Source organism: Felis catus, chromosome C1, assembly GCF_018350175.1.
Source record: "Felis catus isolate Fca126 chromosome C1, F.catus_Fca126_mat1.0, whole genome shotgun sequence".
NCBI lineage: Eukaryota > Metazoa > Chordata > Mammalia > Carnivora > Felidae > Felis > Felis catus.
The window spans coordinates 76,060,093-76,080,331 of record NC_058375.1 but is presented as its reverse complement, the minus strand read 5'-3'; the positions used below and the strand labels follow the sequence as shown (position 1 = coordinate 76,080,331).

General features: G+C 44.2%; 1 protein-coding gene across 6 annotated transcripts in view; it reads right to left on the bottom strand.

Moving 5' to 3' along the window:
* Positions 1 to 20,239, bottom strand: part of LRRC8D (leucine rich repeat containing 8 VRAC subunit D) — a 121,255-nt gene that overhangs the window by 33,943 nt on the left and 67,073 nt on the right. The gene's annotated exons all lie outside the window — the stretch shown is intronic.

The window sequence follows — 20,239 nt, the reverse complement described above, 5'->3', positions numbered from 1 at the left end:
ACTTATATATGCCACCAGATCACCAGGAAAAAAAATGTGGCAGCCACATAAATCATGTGTTTCTACTCTACATCTGAAGCTTTAGCTAAAGGGCAGAGAAGGGCAAAGAAGGGTAATCTCAGGTTCAATCACACTGACAGATGCCGTATCTCCCTTCCATATCTCCCTTCCTCGCTAAATGTCCCTGGTGAGCAGGGCCAGGGTTGGCCTACTTTTGAGTACAAGAACAGGTGTTGCAAGAGGACTTTCATTTACCCTCCCCATGTTATCACCCAGACAAAATTCCCCATAATAATAGACCTGGTCTCTCTCTCCGCCTTCCCCTTCCTCTTTCTTCTCTTTGGGACCTGCCTGCCTGCAGAGATGGTGCATTCCGGACTCCTCTCTTGTTGGGTGTTAGAAGGCTTTACCTGCTGGCTGCCAGCTTCCGCTGTCCTGCTATGTTGGGGAAAAAGCGGGTAGTCTATCTAATTCAAGGATGAAATTTCAGAAGACCCACTTGGCTGCAGACCCAAAGCCACGTTCTCCAAAAAGTACTTTCAGTAATAAAGATGGCATTTTGCTGCCCATCAGCCTGACTCCTTTATCTTTCTCAGTGGCTTTTTAATTTGGGCAATAGAGGAGTTATTTCTGGCCCCCCTCAAACCTCAAGAGTGGGTAGGCCACTTGGCCTTACAGTTCGTGGCAATTATTTACTGAAGATATATGTACACTACACAATGTGGTGAGAAAGAAATGAAAATAATCTGTCTGGTCTAATCTGTTCATGGGTGGCTGTGACCATATCCCATCCCACCAGCTTCTCGGGAAGGTAGTCCAAAACATGGTATCCAATTTGTGTGAAATTTAGAGGAAAACAATTCATCTAAAATATATTCGAAAGAGAAACAACTGTATCAAAAATATTATCGATGACTTAGCCCACGGAAATAGGTTTTTGGCCTATGAGAAGCATGAACCACCTGGAAACTTTCTTCCAAATACTTTACAAGCCAAATGATACAAGTAAAAAGTTTATTACCCTTAGTATGATTTGTATGTTCTGAAGGGCACCACGAAATGTCTTCAAGTTCTTCCTTCTTTCTAACAGGTGAATATTTTACACTCTCAATCCTTTATAAAAGCATTATTTTTTTTTTATTTTTTTTCAACGTTTATTTATTTTTGGGACAGAGAGAGACAGAGCATGAACGGGGGAGGGGCAGAGAGAGAGGGAGACACAGAATCGGAAACAGGCTCCAGGCTCTGAGCCATCAGCCCAGAGCCTGACGCGGGGCTTGAACTCCCGGACCGCGAGATCGTGACCTGGCTGAAGTCGGACGCTTAACCGACTGCGCCACCCAGGCGCCCCTATAAAAGCATTATTAAAAGCCTTCAAAATGAAGTGTTTCTGTGTAAAAGTTCTACAGCTAGCCATTTGCTTGCAACTGAAAAAGCCAGTCATGGGTAGAATCGTAACAAGTGGAGACACTAGACAGCTAACAAAGTAACTTCAATATGTGTCATTATTATAATTCATCTCCAGAAGTACTCTGTGAACTAAGTACTACTATCAACCTCAAGTGAGGGGAGAAAATGGTGTTCAAGTGGTTTACCACTCCGCCCAAGATTACTCAGGTAATTAACATTGGCAGCAGGGAGACTCAAACCCAGGTCTTCTGATGGTAAAACGTAAGTGCTTTCTATGAAGTCATGATGCTGGAATTAGGATGCTAAGGTGCCTACACCCTCCCTCCAGTTTTCCAGAGACCTGGGCAGCAGCAACCAAAAGAAGTAATCTGAAGCAGACAGAAGAGCAAGCTAGCTCACTGAGTTCAGATTCCCCTGACCTTCTGTATTCTTTCTCAGCCCTTTTAAGGAAGAAAAGTGAGTGAACTCATTTCATTTAATTTCCTTCCTTCCCTTCCCCATGCCTGACCCACAAAGACACAGCCCGGGAACCAGACCAGTGGGGAGCTGAGATCTCTAAAAACAGTTTCACATCTGTTAAACTATAGGATGCTCTGCTAACTCCAAAGGGAAGCTGAGGGTCCAGCTTTCTTGAATTCCCCAGTGGTCAGATGGTCAGTACAGCTGTGATGAAAACCGCAGCTGAGCCTGGGGGCTCTTGAAGGAGCCAAGCTAAGGGTGAAAAGCCTTTGGCTTTGAAGGGAGGGGGTGGGGGGAGGCTAAGAGAGCTCCTCCAGAATGCTCCCAAGGACATCTCTATTGTAAAGTTTTCATCCTATCCCCTCACTTATTTTCTAGACCCCACCTTCTCTGGTTTGTCCTTGGAAAAACAGCAACAGGCTTGAGTCCTGAGAAGGGGGAAGTTGGGTGGTCTCAGGCTAATTCCATGGGAATTCCATGATCACAGTTCTTCCTGGGGGCAAAAACAATGACGGACTGGAGCCACTCAAGCCACTAAATAAATAAATGACTAGTGGATGTTAAAATACCAGAGTTATTAAGATAATCTTAAAAGTATAGTTATAGAAGGCACCTGGGTAGCTCAGTCGGTTAAGCATCCGACTTCAGCTCAGGTCATGATCATGTGCTTTGTGGGTTCAAGCCCAGTGTCGGGCTCTGTGCTAACAACTCAGAGCCCGGAGCCTGCTTCAGATTCCGTCTCCCTCTCGCTCTGCCCCTCCCCCGCTTGCGCTCTCTGTCTCCGCAAAATAAATAAACATTAAAAAAAATTTTAAAAAAGTATACTTGTATTTTGGAAGAAATCAATTCAAAGCCAACTATAAAATTTCTGGGATCAATTTGAGGCATCAAATTAGTCTTAAGAACTCCATTCAAGGGAAGTAGCAGACTGAAATATTCATAAAATAAGAGACTCCTTTTTATGAGTCATGGTGATCACCACTATTACGAATGCCAGCAAATAACCTCAAAAGTCAATGGTGGTAAAGCACCAGAGAAAACAGTGAACTTTTAGAAGGTAACCCTCCTTTTTCTTTCTTTCTTTTCTCTTCCTCTTTTTTAAATAGGCTTCACGCCCAGTGCAAAGCCCGATGCAGGGCTTGAACTCACAACCCTGAGATCGAGACCTGAGCTGAGATCAAGAGTCCGATGCTTAGCTAACTGAGCCCCCCAGGTGGCCCAGAAACCCTCCTATTTAGAACAAATCAATCAACAACACCAGAATGCTAAAAAAGCACATTTCAATGTGTGTAATTGTGCTCACTTGAAGAGTGAGAGGTAAGATACCTAAAACCAGCCTTTCTGGCTAATCCTGCCATTTCTCTCAGCGGTGAGAACAGTGTCACCTGAGTGGAAATTACACTTGGCAATGTGACACTGTGTACCTCACTGAAAAGGCATCCCCATCAGACAACTTTTATTTTGATCAAATACAGGGTAGAAAAACAGGAGGAGGAGAATGAAAAAAAGATGGCACTGCAGAGAAAAGACATTACCTAATATATTTAAGAGGAAGCACTTCCTGGAACTTCTTGTCAACAATTCACATCACCTTCATCTCGATGAGAATAAATCCAAAATCAGTTCTTCCTCTCCTCAAACAGAAAGCACTGCCACTTTCCCTGTGCTGTTCCCAGCCCACCAAACCTCCCAACTCTTCTTCCTTTGAACACATAGTAAGCAGAATGGTTAAGAGCAGGGTTCGGAAATCCCATCACTAGAGTAAAAATACTGGCTCTGCCATGTATTAGCTGTTTGACCTTCAGGTTGGTTACTTAACATCTCCGTCCCTCCCTTTCCTTATCAGTAAGATGGAAAAAAATAGCACTCATCTGAGGCTGTGGTGAGGACTGAACGAATCCGTACCTGTACTGCACTTACACAGTGCCTGGCACACGATAAGCACTCTATACATTTAACTTTGATGATGGTGGTGATGATGGCAATGACAAGGACAGGGGCTTAACAAGGACCTGGAGATCACATAGTTCCCCCAAGCAAGCACACAACCCACTACAAAAAGCCTTCTTATTCTGTGGACCCAGGGGACTCAAAGTGATTCTTCTCAGTGGCTACAGCAGCTTATCAGAAGGGTCAGGCTCAAAGGACCAAAGCCAGGGCAGGAGAGATACGGAGGAACAGAGACAGAGTGCTTGAGTCTGGGAGAAACTCGTTTGGGGCAGTTCCGAGAAGCGGTAGCGGCCAACAGTTCACAATCATGGGATTTAGAACTTAGAAAGAAAGTAACAGGCCAGTCAGATATGCACGTTTTGTTAATATGGCCAAACTCTCCACCACCCTTCCCTCAAGGTCCATCTTCCAGAAACTGCTCGAAGTTCCTAGAGCACTTTTTCACATTTTCATGGCTACCTTTGGCATGTAATCATTCTGGGGAATAACTGACATCTCAATTCAATTATAAATTCTGAAAGGAGGTATGTGTGTGCCTTATACTCTCACATCTCTCTTCCTGGCCTATCCCAGCACCTAACTCCCACGATGGACATATTCAAATGGGAAGTACACAATGTAAAGGCTCTGAGTGAGCCAGTGCTATAGAGATACATGGTATTATATTAAAATAAGCACACACATGGCTAGTACAGAGAAAAAGACACAGAGCAGCATGCCTGCCCCTTCCTTTTTGAGGCTTCAGTGAAAACGCTGAGTCCCTAAAGTTTAGAGGTAGAACATTAAGCTGTCAGTAAAACTACTGAAAAGACTCAGTTCCAAGGAGAATTTGAATTAAATAACAAACCATAAAGTAATAAGGAAGTCCAGCAAAACTCTGCTCTCCACCACCCCACCCCCCCGCTGCCATGATGGCCACTTTGATTTTTTTTTAAAACAGTGAACATCAAATTCTTTTAAAAATTTTCTAGTGGTACCTTTGCTTTGCAGGTGCCCTAAATGCACGTTTAACCTATCTGGTAATCTAGCCCTACTTGGGCACCAAAGGATTCCCTGCGGACACTGAGAGGCAGGCGTGGAAGAATGGAGTCGGGCAAGAGTCAGCAGGTGGAGAGGGAGGAGTGAAGACAGCAGGAACCAAAGCAGAGGGGCAGAGATGGCAGCTAGAAATCGGGCAACGATGCAGTCAGAGTGAGGTTCGTGAGTTCAATTCCTGCCAGCTTCAATCTAGAGAGAACTGCAATCTTCTCCTTTTACTGGCCAGAAGTGACAACCCACTGATGATGACTTACTCAACGCCAAAGCTGCCAGTGTGGGGTGGAGCAGGAACTGGAATCTGGGTCTCCCAATGCCTCCTTGGAGCCCTACCTCCTGGGCACGTGCCCCTTCTGGACACTCACAGGGCACGAGGGATCAGGGCTCAGAACTCAAGCAGCCACGAAAAAGCTCCCCAGTCTCCCCTGCCTCAGTGCCACATGTTGAAAGAGCCAAGAGAAGAGGCGAGAGAGATTAGGCTCCTGGTTATCCACTGTTTTGATGAAGCCATCTGCCCTTCTGATCAGATTTGCTGGACTAGAGATGCATGGGCACAATGTTTCCCAGCCAGGAGGACGTCTGGCTGGATCAGGCCCAGGCTTGACAACTGATGGCGTGAAAGCACATGGCACAAGAAGTACGCACCATTTTCATTCCCAGTGCCCCTACTGCCTCCACTGGCAGAAGAAATGAAATCACCACTGGATACATGGCTTTGTGGTTTCTTGATTCCTAAGAGTACAACTGTGAAGAACACAGGGTGAGTATAGGACATGTAAACCAACAGAGGAAGCTGCTTTATGAACAGTCTTGAAAGGGATACTGTTGTGGTTTTACTGGCTATAAAATTAGGGCAGACACAGAAAATGACTGTGAGGCTCAACAGATGCTCCTGCTAAGTGCTCTGCGTGGCTTGTGGACCATCTCTCAGTTTAATTACAATCCGGACCTCCTGAGCTATAAAAGCCATCTTTATAAGATCCAGCCTCCTTCCTCTGAGAGCAACTTTCTGCAAGTATCACTATGCTTCAATGCCCACTGCAAGTGTTAAACACATATATGGTACCTGACCTGGACACAGTGTTCTTTTTAATCTTGGGATTTTGACGATGTACATAAATCACTCAGTCACATTCCTGTTCCCTATTCCAAACACCTACACAAAATCAGGCAAATGAAGAGGAAAATAGATGACTCCATCTCTTGCCTTCTTTCTCCTTTGACAGCTCTCAAAGGCACCCTACTTAATAAAAAGGTCATTTCTCCGGAGGGAAAGCAAGTGAGACTTGAATAAAAAGCTTGTCATCATTAGCATCACAATGTCCCCCTTCTTGGTCTTCACCTACAAGCCTCTGCCACTCCTTCCCTCTGCCAAGTATATCCAGAGAACATCCAGCTTTCCTGCCCTCACCTTGACTTCCCCTTTGTCACCCATCAGTGCCTGTGGGAAGCCTTCCCCCAAATCTCTATGCCAGTAACCTACTCCTTCTAATTCCTTCTGTGAGGCTCTCAGAGTATCCTGTGCATTTTGGCACCTCCACACCCTTTTACAATGACCTGGCTTTGAGTCTGTCTTCCTCACTGAACTGTAGGCTTCTCCAGGGCAGGGATCACTACTTATTCATGTTTGTTTTCCCGAGGATGAGTAATGGCACCTGGCACACAGCAAGAGCGCAGCACTTACATGGTTGTAAGCCAGTGTCACACACATTCTTTTTTTTGTAAGTTTATTCATTTATTTTGTGTGTGTGAGAGACAGACAGAATTCCAAGCAGACTCTGCACCATCAGCGTAGAGCCTGACGTGGGGCTTGAACTCATAAACTGAGAGATCATAACATGAGCCAAAGCCAGATGCTTAACTGACTGAGCCACCCAGCCCTCCTGCCCCCATTCTTTAACTGGATTCTTCTTCTTTTTTTTTAATGTTTATTTTGAGAGAGAGAGAGCAAGTGGGAGAGGGGCAGAGAGAGAGGGAGACAGAATTCAAAGGCTCCCGACGCGGGGCTCCAACCCACGAACTGTGAGATCATGACCTGAGCTGAAGTTGGACACTTAACAGACTGAGCCACCCAGGCGCCCCTCTTTAACTGGATTCTTAAAGTGACACTTAGGAATTGTTGGTCTCACTTTACAAAGAAACTGAGGTTCAGAAAGGTTTTATAGGCTCTCAAGGCCACCAGTTCTTGCACCTTCTGGCTCCAGGCTTGATTTTCACTGGACCCCATTACCATCAGTTACCTATACAAGTTCTATATAGAGGATGAAAGAGAAAGCTCAGATCCTCTGATGTAAGCATATATGCAGTGACCTGCTTATCTGAAGAAATAACACAGAACCTTCAAATGTGGATAAAATCATTGCTCTGAAGGGAGGAACACTGATCCGATCTGGAGATGGAATTTACACTCATTCTTTTCTCAAGCACCTTTCCATCCTAAAGCTCTGCAGAAATGTCTGGTGGATGTGAGTTAAAGACAAACAAAAGTTCATCTGATTAAAAGGTCACGAGACAAACTGTCTCTGGTTAAACTGCCAACACTGCCTCAGACTTCTTGAATGAGCTGGAGGTAGGGCCGCAGCAGCTGCCAAGCTAGAAGTCACCTGGGTGTGGCTGATTCACCATTAATGCTCTGAGAAGCAACAACCTGTAGGAACTGTGGCTGCTTGGCAGGACGGGGCTGGTTTGGTCTTTGACCCTTCATGACTCTCTTAAGTGCAGCTGAACTCCTCAGCTGAGGAAAGCAGTTTTCAGCACAGCTGTACCCTACAATAATGTGAGGGAGCCTCTGAAGTGTGGCCAAGCCAGGCCCCAGCCACAGAGGTGCTGACTTAGCCGCGCCTGGGGTGTGGCTTTCATATCTGCATCGGAAGTGTTTAAAAGCTCCTCTGTGGGGCACCTGGGTGGCTCAGCTGGCAGAGCGTCTGACTCTTGCTTTCGGCCCAGGTCATGATCTCGTGGTTTGTAGATAGAGCCTCATGTCGGGCACCGTGCTCACAGTGCAGAGCCTGCTTGGGATTCCCTCTCTCCCTCTCTGCCCCACACTCCCACGCCCCCTTCCCACCATATGTACTCGCTCTGTCTCTCTCTCTCTCTCTCAAAATAAAAATAAACATTAAAAACAAATAAAAGCTCCTCTACAATTCTAGCGCACAGCCAAAGTTAAGATGATAAACGCAACCGAAATGTCTTCTGGGCCCTTCCTTTCTCACGTGTCCATCAAAGTTTAAAACACTGAAGCGAATGGCTGCCAGCACTCTGGAGGTGTTGAAACCACTCTTTCATTACTTAAACTTTTCTAGAGATGGAAGCAGAACATTCCTCTACGATATCCTTGACTGGGAAATTTTCCAGCCTCTTCTAGTCAAACATTTCCAATGACAGGGAACTCGCTACCTTTTGAAAAGGCACTTTGGAATTGTATGCTTGTAACAGGTGACCGTTACAGCATGTAAATTACAGGTGTTCCTCAATCCAGGATGGTGTTGAGTTCCGACACACCCACCATTAAGTTGAAAATATCGTCCGTCAAAAATGCATTTAATATACCTAACACACCAAACATCATAGCTTAGCTTAGCCTAACTTATATGTGCTCAGAGCACTTACATTAGCTTGTATCTGAGCAAAATCACCTAACACAAAGCCTACCTTATAACGAAGTGTTGAATGTCACATGTAATTTATTCAATACTGTACTGAAAGTGAATGGCTGTGTGGCACAGCACGGTAGTCAGTGTATTGGTTGTGTGCCCTTGTGATCCTGTGGCTGACCGAGAGCTGCGGCCAGCTGTCTGGCATCATTAGAGACTACTGAACCAAGTACTGCTAGCCCGGGAAAAGATCTAAATTCACAATCTGAAGCACGTTTTCTACTGAATGTGTATCACTTCATACCACTGTAAAGTCAAAAAATCATTAAGTTGAACCATCATAAATCAGGGGTTGTCTGTATATCTCAGTAAAGCTGTGTGTGTGTGTGTGTGTGTGTGTGTGTGTGTGTAAGTAGTCCACAGTAAATGATCTCTCTCTAAGCATCAATTTCCTGATCCATATGGAGTGACAGTATTTCCTTTGTAGGACTTGTGAGGATTGGAAAGCACCTAGTAGCTGGAACATTGTAAGATGCTCAATGAATAAAGCTTCCCTTCCTCTCTCTATAAAGGTGGAATGGAAGTCTTCCCCCAAAGTCCTTTTTCAGGCTAAACACTGCTCATGTTTACAATCCACAGATAGTTAATGACTCATCAGGCTGTGGTTTTTCCATTCCTCATCCTCTCAGTTCTCCTGCTCTGAATCCTTAGATTTGGTTTTGTTTTTTTAAGTGAGCTCTACACCCAACATGGGGCTTGAATTCATGATCCCAAGATCTGAATTCTCACGATCTACCGTCTGAGCTCAGCCAGACCCCCGTGAAATGCTAAGCTGTGACAACTGTTTGTGGTGGCATCGCTTCCAGAGCATCAGTGGGTTCCAGTACAGTGATGGTGGCATAACATGAACTGCGGACTGGTTCACGCTAAGTATTTTACAAGTTTTAGGAGCTCTAGATTCCCCCCACCTCCCACCCATATACTTGGTATCAGTTGCCAATGGGCACTAAACCATATGTGCAGGTTCAGTGACATTTTGGAGGGATGATGAGTCCTCTTTATTTAGCTCCTCAGGAGTAAGTACAGGGATTAGGTGGGAATTCTTCCCATTGTCTGCTGTGCCTTTCTTATCTATAATTCTGGCTTGGCAACATAAAACTGCAGAAACCAAACAGATATGGCTAAGACAGACAAGTTCAAATCATGGCACTCTCTCTCAAAGCAAGCCATGTAACTCTGAATATCAGCACACTTCTCTGAAAATGGGAACACAGCACCTTTCTACCAGGGTTACTATGGAAATTAAGTGATATGTTACAATAAAACACACAGCACAGTGCCTAGTACTTAACAGGTATCCAAAAAACTAGAAGAGTAATTATTATCAACACTGTGGTATGGCAATTTCCCATTTTTACACTAGACTGTCCTGAATGTTAATCTGTTTGGCTAGGGTCCTGACCTCTCTGCTTAGTTCTTGCCATCTCTGTCCTCTGGGGCAGGTAAAATCTGGTCCTCACACGGGAGCTTCCCCTGCCCTCTGCCCTTCTTCACAGCCTCTCTCCCCACAAGCCCCAGAATGTGGACTTCTTGGCTCCTATCAGCACCTGCTGGTGTATAAATTGAACTGGAGTCGGGAGACCTGGATCCTAGGTCCTGCTCAGCCACTAGCTATGTGACCTTGGGCCAGCCACACAGACTCTTGGATCTCTGTTTCCCCTTCTGTAAGACGATGGCATCACACAACATGATCTCCAAGGCCTCTTCCTGATCCAAAGGTTTATGACCCCCTTCCTCTCCCCCCGCACCCCCACCTCCGGGCCCCCTCCCAGCTATCCTTGATCATTCCCAATGCACTCCTCTGCCTTCCTGCCCACTAAAGGGAAGTTCATGAGTACTGACCCTCTCCCCACACTCTGACTTCTGCCCAAGCCCTGGAAACACACTATTAGTGGCAAAGAATTTATAATAAGCCACTTAAGACATAGATTTCTGGAGGCTGGTCTGGAAACTGAAACTCACGTATTACATTATGTTTATTAGAGAATGTATTCATAAACCATTTTGAGATTGTATTAAGATGATAATCTCCACTAATGATTCCAACTACTGCCTGTTAGAATAATATAGAATATACACACACACACACACACACACACACACACACACACACACACACACACACATACATACTGTGGAAATGTTTCATAAACATTTTCTGGCACACCTTTTTTTTTCCTTGTGTTTCCCATGCAAACACTGCCCCTCCCAGGGCTGGAGAGGACACTGAGGAGTTTCAAACTCAGACATTCTATCCTCGTCTCACAGATTGTACACAGAGATGTAAACTGCTTTTAAAAATGATAAAGACATCACTAAGATCACAGAAACATTTAGAGATGATTATTCTTTTTAAAGAGCTCTTGGAGTGCCTAGGGGGCTCAGTGGTTAAGTGTCAAACTCATGATCTTGGCTCAGGTCTTGATCTCACAGTCATGAGTTTGAGCCCCACGTTGGGCTCTGGGCTGGGTGTGAAGCCTACTTTAAAAAAGAAAAAAAAAAAGAGCTCTTTTAGGACATCTAAAAAGAATTTCCCTTAAAATTTTTTTTAATGTTTATTTATTTTTCAGAGAGAGAGACAGAGAGAGAGCTGAATGTGAGCAGGGAAGGGGCAGAGAGAAAGGGAGACACAGAATCCAAAGCAGGTCCAAGCTCTGAGCTGTTGGCTCAGAGCCCAACACCAGGCTTGAACTCAGCAACCACAAGATCATGACCTGAGCTGAAGTCGGATGCTTAACCGACTGAGCCACCCAGGCACCCCAAAAGAATTTCCCTTTTAAAAGTTCAAAGCCTCAACAACTTTTAAGAAGCTCAACTGAATTGCTATATAAAATGAAACAGATCATGTATGAATAGAAACCTGTGGATACAAAGATATTTTACATAATTTAAAAAATTACATAAGTCAAACCTGTTCACACAGAAAATTAGAAATGAAGGTAAACCAGAAAAAGAATGAACAGATACACCTTTATATATGAGTTTTTAAAATCAACATATATGTCACCTAGAAGAGACATGTACTACATGGAAAATTTCACTACACACATATTTATATAGTTTTCTGACTCAAGCGGCCTTTGAAATTTCAGCAGATATTTCAGATACAACTATCTCGCTGTGAATTTCTCTAAGCTATTTGCTTATTTACAATGATAGCTGAAAAAAACATACCAAGTCTGCCAAATCTGTAAATACACAGAGATTTAAAACGTTCATCAAATAAGAGAAACAAACACATTTAAATGCCATCTAACAGATGTTTAAAATATATTCCATGAATATGGCAGGCTTATCTTTTTGGGGAAGTAACGTAAAAGCCCTGCATATGTTCCTAGTACACTCAGTTATATATTTAGGAACACGTAACGATTGTGCTTCTCAAAAATTTTCACTATATTATCATACATGTTGTTACTCATCATCCAGAATACCTATCTGTTCTCAGACAAGCAAATAGAGGAGTTAGTCAATACTGCTCACTGGAGCACCCGCCTGTTTCCTGAGTGATGGAGGGGAGGGTGGAGGACACGCCCCGGTCCTGAGGAGAACAATGAAAGAACATGCGCAGGTTGCTGGGAACACAGCTTTTCCCTTTGGCAACCGCATGGTTCTTTCTGAACTTGACAGAACTTTCCATAACATGTAAGCCAAGAGCTTCCTCACCTATATGGGAGAGCTTGCATCCTGACGAAAGCAAGGAGACAATTCTTTAAGTGGTCATTTATCTCGTCTTTATGTGTTTTTGTTTTTAAGTAGACTTTATACCAGTGAGGAGCCGATCTTCAGGCTTAAACTCACAATCCTGAGATCAAGACCTGAGCTGAGATTAAGTATCGGACACTCAACCCACTGAACCACCCAGGCGCCCCATCTTGCCTTTATGAAAATATAACTTATGTCACTCACATACAAATAAGGGTAAGTACAGATTATTTTCCTACACTTCAGCTTACTTAATATTGTGCTCCTTTTGCACACAAACTCTGTTAGCATTATACATAAAATAAGAATAAGCAGGTCGTAAAAAAGACCCTGAGGTATTCTCCTATGCCAACCTATGAAAAGACCTTGAATGCCAGTGCACAGGGCTCTCTGTCCTGTTCCTGTCTGGTCCCGCGTTTTATTTTTTAAAAATGTTTATTTATTGTGTGTGTGAGAGAGAGATAGAGTACAAGCAGGGGATGGGAAAGAGAGAGAGAGGGAGACAGAATACCAAGCAGGCTCCATGCTATCAGTGCAGAGCCCAATGCTGGGCTCGAACTCATGAACCTTGAGATCATGATCTGAGATGAAATCAAGAGTTGGACACTTAATTGACTGAGCCACCCAGGTGCTTCCAGTCCCACATTTTAAATTGGTGATATTGCTGCAAAAAAAGTTTTGATTGCACAAAGCTTAAGAGGAGAGCAAAAGAGAGGCGCCTGGGTGGCTCAGTCAGTAAGGCATCCGACTCTTGAATTTGGTTTGCTCAGGTCATGATCCCAGGGTCGTGGTTTAGAGTCCATGTTGGGTTCTGCACTGGATATGGAGCCTGTTTAAGATTCTCTCTCTCAGGGGCGCCTGGGTGGCGCAGTCAGTTGAGCGTTCGACTTCAGCCAGGTCACGATCTCGCGGTCCGTGAGTTCGAGCCCCGCGTCAGGCTCTGGGCTGATGGCTCGGAGCCTGGAGGCTGTTTCCGATTCTGTGTCTCCCTCTCTCTCTCTGCCCCTCCCCCATTCATGCTCTGTCTCTCTCTGTCCCAAAAATAAATAAACGTTGAAAAAAAAATTTTAAAAAAAAAAGATTCTCTCTCTCAAAAAAAAAAAAAAAAAAAAAAAAAAAAAAGAGAGAGAGAGAGCAAAAGAGAATTTGCAATTAAAACACCTCAAAAAGGCTGAAAGATGGCCCAAATCAAAACAGATTATAGTTAGAAGGAATCAAGTTAAATAATTTAATCCAAAAGATTTCAAGAGCACAGATCAGGGTGAAAGAAAGAACTGGCTTACCAGTTAGTATATCTATGAGAAAGATGTTGATGTTTTCACAGATTGGGACCTTAATACGAGCCAAAGAGGAGACCGGCCACCAAACAAACATTACCAGGTAGACAATGGCTGGGACAGGAGAGGAAGTGGTCCCACTAATCTTTCTGCTTCTCAGATCAAGCCTGCCCTTCTGTGTTCAGTTCAGTTCTGGGTATAAGTCCACATGTGACATAGCTAGTAGGTGAACCAGGGTTGCGTAGAGTCTTGAAAAATTAACTCGAAAGCATTTCGGTGCGTACTGTGATTTGTGCAAGGTACTATAAAGTGTGCTAGTACCCAGGGATGATAATGAGTGAAAATGATAACAATGCAAATAACTAGCATATATCCTAAGCATTGCTCAAAGCACTTTCTATGTATTCATTCATTCATTTAACCCAGCAGCTTACTTTGCTTCTTGGTCATCTTCTAGATACCTGAGGTTTCCCCATTTCTGCCCAAGTGAACCATCCCTACATTCAACAGGTTGTATTTAATCACTTATTCTTCCACATTTTGTAACATGTTTCCCCCCACTTTTCTTTTGTTAAAAATAAAATTCTGGGGTGCCTGGGTGGCTCAGTCAGTTGAACGTCCAACTTCAGCTCTGGTCATGATCTCACAGCTCCTGAGTTCGAGCCCTGTGTCAGGCTCTGTGCTGACAGCTCAGAACCTGGAGACTGCTTCGGATTCTGTGTCTCCCTCTCTCTCTGTCCCTCCCCCTCTCGTGCTGTCTCTCTCTCTCAAAATAAACATTAAATTTTAAAAATTTAAAATAAAATAAAATTCTAATAGCACCAAACTGGGGCATCTGAATGGTTCAGCTGGTTGAGCATCCAACTCTTGATTTCAACTCAGGTCATGATCCCAGAGTTGTGGGATCAAGCCCGGAGTCAGGCTCTGTGCTGAGTGTGGAGCCTGCTTGGGATTCTCTCTAGACTCTCTCCATCTGCCCCTCTCCCTCACTCATGCTCTAAAATAAAAAAAATTAAAAACAAGCAAACACACACCAAACTGGTATATATCCATCATCATTTGACTTTTTAAAAGTGACTTTATTATAAAGGTGATAAAAACTGAAAGAAAAACTGGAGAACACAGACACATGGAGAGAAGTAAGAGAAAAACAAATCAGATGATTTTCTGACCACTGTTACCATTTGTGGAGTTCCCCTCCACTTTTTGCTGTGAATACATTTGTGGCTTCCACTTTACATTGAAGTCATCATACTGCACATGCATATTTGCTATTTGACCTGGTGAAATTGAGCAGCATTTTTCTCTTTTACTAAATAGGCTGTTACCATCAATTTGTGGGGCTGTGAATGTACCATATGTTTTGAGATAAAAACCAAGGAAAATGTTTCCTCCTCCGTGCCCCCCACTTTAAATCGCTCATTACTGAGGGCTTTAAGGCCTCTGAAAAGATGTCCTTGTCCTTGCAAATCAATGCTAATAGAAAAAGAGAAGTAGTCTCTTAATTGCTGCTGTGATTTAATGAGCACTTGTTAGATGAGAAATCTTACTGAGTGAGCTAGACTATAAGAGCTGCTAGATCCTTTTTCCACTACTTAAACTTCTAAGAAGAAACTTGGGTAAAAAAAAAAAAAAAAAAAAAGAAAATCCTACATGTGACTGCTATCTCTTAGGCAGTTATAAATCACTACTCCTCCTTGTCCTAAGGCAGTCTCTCCTACTCTTAAATGAACTGGCAAAAAGAGAAATCTTTGGATATTGAAGCTCCTGCTACCTGCTGTGGATGAGGTACTATACTTAAAATGGGAGACAGAACTTCAAAGATTGATGAAATTCATCATGGATGAGGTGTGACAGGGAACAGATCCTCTCATTAATATCCCTCTCCCTTCCCTCACCTCTTCTTACGGAGATAAAGGGACAGAAGGAAAAATGCAAGCCAGTCAACATGTCCAAAAAGATATCTGGTTAACACCTAAAGCCAAGTGATGGGAGGGAACCTGGGGAGTGAACTTAAGTGCCTTTGTGACTATTCTGCCTCCACAGCTTGAGATCTGAGGCCTGGCACTCTTCCCATGCGGGGCTCCGCACACAAGTTCTTCACTAATGCCTAAGTGTGATGTGCTTATTCCATCTAAGTAAAAGGTTAAGCCATGGCAGTAAATCTAGCAGTAGTAAAATAAGGATTCTCTGGAAGGTTGAGGAAACTGTTTCTTAGTGCCATAAACAGCAAACTTATTACTACCTTCTTGTTCTTTCCAAATCCCCTAAATCAAAAACACCTTCTTCTGGGCAGTTTAATACTCTGGTACTGTCCTCACTAGGATGTACTGATGTCAGTATGAAGGTAACATATCCCAACAGTGTCAGAAAATTAATTATCGAGGCAGAAACAAAATGAAAAGCAGAGGGCTATGTATCAAGATATTAAGCTCCTCATCATTTTTGAGAAGAAGATAGATGTCTGTGTTGACTGGAGCACAGCATTTGTACTGAATCATAAGAAATGAAGTCAAAGGGTTAAGGTTTAGCTAGATTCCAGAGTATACTGAAATCCAAGAGAGTTTGGTTTTATTTGGTAGGGCAACAGAGAGACTGTGCAAATTCACAGTAACATGAAACAGCTTTGGAAAGCCTAGTCACGTCATGATATATGAGATACAAGGTAGAGGGTAGCAGCCATGCAGGGGGCGTTGAGAGACACTGGAGACTGGCTGGGATTGTTGTCATTATTTAGTTGGAGAGGTCATATATGGTATCAATGGGACTGAGAAAGAAAGAGCAGGTCACAAGAAACACAGGTGAGAACTGTAATCGTGTGGCCACGGGGAACAGAGGGGAGGACAGTTCAGTGATGCAAACATCTGAAAGCATACCGGCAAGCAAGCCACATCCCAGTTAGGGATTATCAGCCACTGCACACTTCTGGTTCAGGTCATGTCCTACAAGATTTATGGACCTCATTTCTTTCCATCGTCACACCAACTCTGAGAGGAATTATCACCCCACTTTACAACGAGGAAGCTTGGACCCAAAGACATTGAGGCCACTGGCTGGAAGAGTTGGGATGTGAACCCATGTCTGTCTAATGCCGTGGCTCTTATTCACTCTGTTGCTTCCCCACTGTCAAGGCTTCAAGAAATAGAAGCAGCCCGCTCTTCACAAGTCCTGACCTAACGCAGCAGCCTCCTATACACCCAAATAAGCTACAATTATTTTGCCTTCACCAGTTCACAGTATAATATCAAATACACGATTTCTGATATTTCGTTGTGAATATATATGGCACCTGGGGGTCTCTAAAGTGCCGAACAGATGTTAGGTATTATTTTTATTATTATGTGGGCGTTTTCCTACGGTGACTAATGTCAGGAAATAGAAAGGGCTCCATTACAGAGTGTGTCTTACCTACAGCCCAGCCCAAAGATGAACTTATTAAGGCTTACTTTGTGAGGTCATTTTCCTTTATACCAAGATAGACAGAACAAATGAAGCATCTGTGTCCACGTGCTTGGGATTCTTACAGAAAGGCCCATCTGCAATTTTGGGTACAGGCTGTAGCACGACCAGATGCTGTGCAAACAACATGCCCTACTTTCTTTAACAACGACAAAGAGAAAAAAGGTTAAAGCGTAACACTCTCAACTAGCTGGTTTGTTTTCCTATAAACTCTACCTACAAAGTATTAGCAATGAGTAAGCACGAAGTGGATCAAAGTAGCCACGTTGTGCCAGGTTCAGATGCCCTCCCCCACCCCAGCCTTGCCCGGTGCTGGCAGATGGTGTCTGGCTGGGCTTTCAGAAGGCACCCAGCTTTTCTAAAGTCCCTTATGTCTCCAATGACAGACTCATAGGCTGCTGGGGCTGAACAGGATCTGAAGAGTTATTTGACAAAGAAGGTAATTAAGGTCCCAAGAGATGAATGCACAACGTTCTGCATTTTCTGCCCAATGGTCAATCTCCCAATTACACCCACTGAACAACATGCTGGAGGCTACAGAACATGGAAGGGGTAGAGAATTCACCTCTTCCTTCTTCCTTCCTTCCTTGTTCCCCTGCCCAGCTGAAACCCCATGGTCAGACATCTTACGAGGACCTCAGAGGCTCAGAGTCTGCAGCCTGGGCCAGCCCCTCTAAGAGCATCTCTTTCCAGTGGGGCTTTGCCAAGCGGTCTCGCACAGGCCTTCCAAAGGCATGCTGCTCATCTTACCCTCTCTCAGCATGTCAGAGGCATCCTGTACCTTAGAAAACCCGCCTCGGTCTCCCCCGACCCTAAAAAATAAGACCCTATTTTGATTCTGCAACTCCTCCAATTTACCCATCGAACTGCCACCAATGGTAGTTTCTGGAAGTACTCTCTGGAGCAACCCTTTAAAAACGCTGTAGCCTATTAAAGCCTAAACTCACTTGCCGGGCAGTCGATGTCCCACCATTACCTGCCCCCATCCTTTCTCGTCTCTCCACATTTTCCCATATGCCCTGTGCTCATCACCAAACAGAACCCCTGTTGTTTCCTGGGCGTAATGAGTGGCTCATGCCACTTCTGATGTCCGGAATACGCCTCGGGGCACCTCCTCTCTTCTCATGTGGAGCTGCCCACCTATTTTCCCAGGCCTGGCTCAAATGTCACTCTTCCTAAAAGAATGGCTCTCTATTACAGCAACAAGCTAATTTCTGTCTTGCAAAGAATACTCATTTATTCTTTATACATTAATTCAACCAATGCTTATTAGTAAAGCACTTGGGCACCAGGTACCCTGCTGGGCATACAAAGACACTTGGAATCAGAAATACAAATGATCAATTAGTAGTTATGTGATTCTGGAGGTACTGTGGCTTCCCTTCTTCCAAGCAGACCATACACTCCCTGATGACAGGGAATGAGCCCTCTTCTTCAGTATCTCCCACAGCACTTAATGCCATCTGTGGACCCGTAAAAACTCTCAAGCTCTCTCAGTCACGGAGTGTAAATGTACCGTAACTTATGTGCTTATCCTTGAGCAGACTGACATTACTTTTTTTAATATTCCCAATAGCCATTCTGATGCATGCCATGTAGCAGTCTCTCAGTAATTCTGAGGAATGAATGAAGAGAAGGAGGCAAGAAGCAAGCCACCGTGACAACAGGGATGTCTGTCTTGTTCACATCTCTGTCCCTGGGGTCCAGTACAGGGTTTGGCCCATATGGGAAATAACAAACATTCAGCAAATAACCATAGCCGCTGCCCTGGAAGAACTTGTCTCTTTACCTACAGTCACGTTTCCAGTCTCCTCTCTCAGCACATGGCCAGAAGAAGCTCTTAGGCAAGATTATAAGGAGAAACAGAAGTCCTGGGCCCAATTCCCATGGGAGCAAGGTCTTAGTTTCATGACTCCATCCCTGGCAGCTGCTCTGCTGGGCAGGCCTTTAGCACCCGATCTTCCAGAGACATCACCTATGCAGAGGCACGGATGAACTGCTTCCAGACTGAGACCCATGAGCAGCTCACAGAAAGGCATAAAGTGACCAGCGCCAACTCCATCTCTTAGCTCCTGGCCAGTGGTACCCCCCCCCCCCCCACCATGGCCTTGCCACTCTGGGCCAATGCTTCTGCATTCAGTTATCAATTTGGAAATGAAAAGCAGAAGCTAAAAATAAAGTTCAGTGAAACTGTTCAAGGTTAATGGGATGGAAACCACAAAAGAATTCGTGCCTGAGGGCAAGGCCCATGGTTCTGGGAGATAGCACATAATCAGCACCACACTGGCCAGCGCTTTGTAACCTCTCATGGGCCCCTTCTCAGAACTGCTCTCTCTGTGTGGCCTGGACCACACAGCTCGGCACCCAGTTTGCCTCTACCTCATGTGGCGTCCAATTCTCTCTTTTTTAAAGCTTTTTTTTTTTTTTTAAACTATTTATTTATTTATTTACTGAGAGAAAAACAGAGAAGGGAAGAAGGGGAGAGTGCCGGGAGGGGTAGAGAGGGAGGGAAATCCCAAGCAGGCTCTGCACTGTCAGCGCAGAGCCCGATGAAGGGCTCGAACTCACATACTGTGAGATCATGACCGAGCTGACATCAGACGCTCAACCGACTGAGCCACCCAGGCGCCCCGCTTCAAATTCCTTCTTAAGGTGAAGTATAGATGCAGTTTCATGTATATAATAAATCTTTCTTTACTGGACAGTCTGTTCTCAAGGGAAAAGGGGTCTGGGATCTAAATATAATTTACCATTGTATTGTTAAGAAAAAAAATGTAGTCAGCATTTATAAATTGAGAGATTGCACATTAAAAATCTGACTCTTGCTTTTAAAACTGGAAGATCTAGCAGTCTGGGATCCACTTACTCCACAGCAACAACCACCCCAGCTGAGCTGTCCCCTCTCAGAAGGACCACATGTCTGCCAGTTGACAACAGTCGCAGATCACTCCTGTTTTCTGATACTCATATCTGCTTGGCCTGGTGAACACCTGAGTTTGGAAACCATATTTAACGTAGTCAACCCAAGCAAGCGCCTGAATATCATTTCTGACTTCACTCTTTTCCTCACTGTTAGAGCTAACTGATAGAAAGCTCTACTCATCTTTTAAACATTTCTGAAACTCTTAATTTTCCAATTCGCTCCCTCTAGTACTCAGTCTAATAATCTGTTAATGCCACTGGGACTAAATTCCACGGATCCTATACTTCCTAGCTGTCACTCAGCCTCCTCTCTTTCCTGCCATTTTCAACCCTTCCTTCCACCTACCCCCCGCACCCCCACCTCTCTCT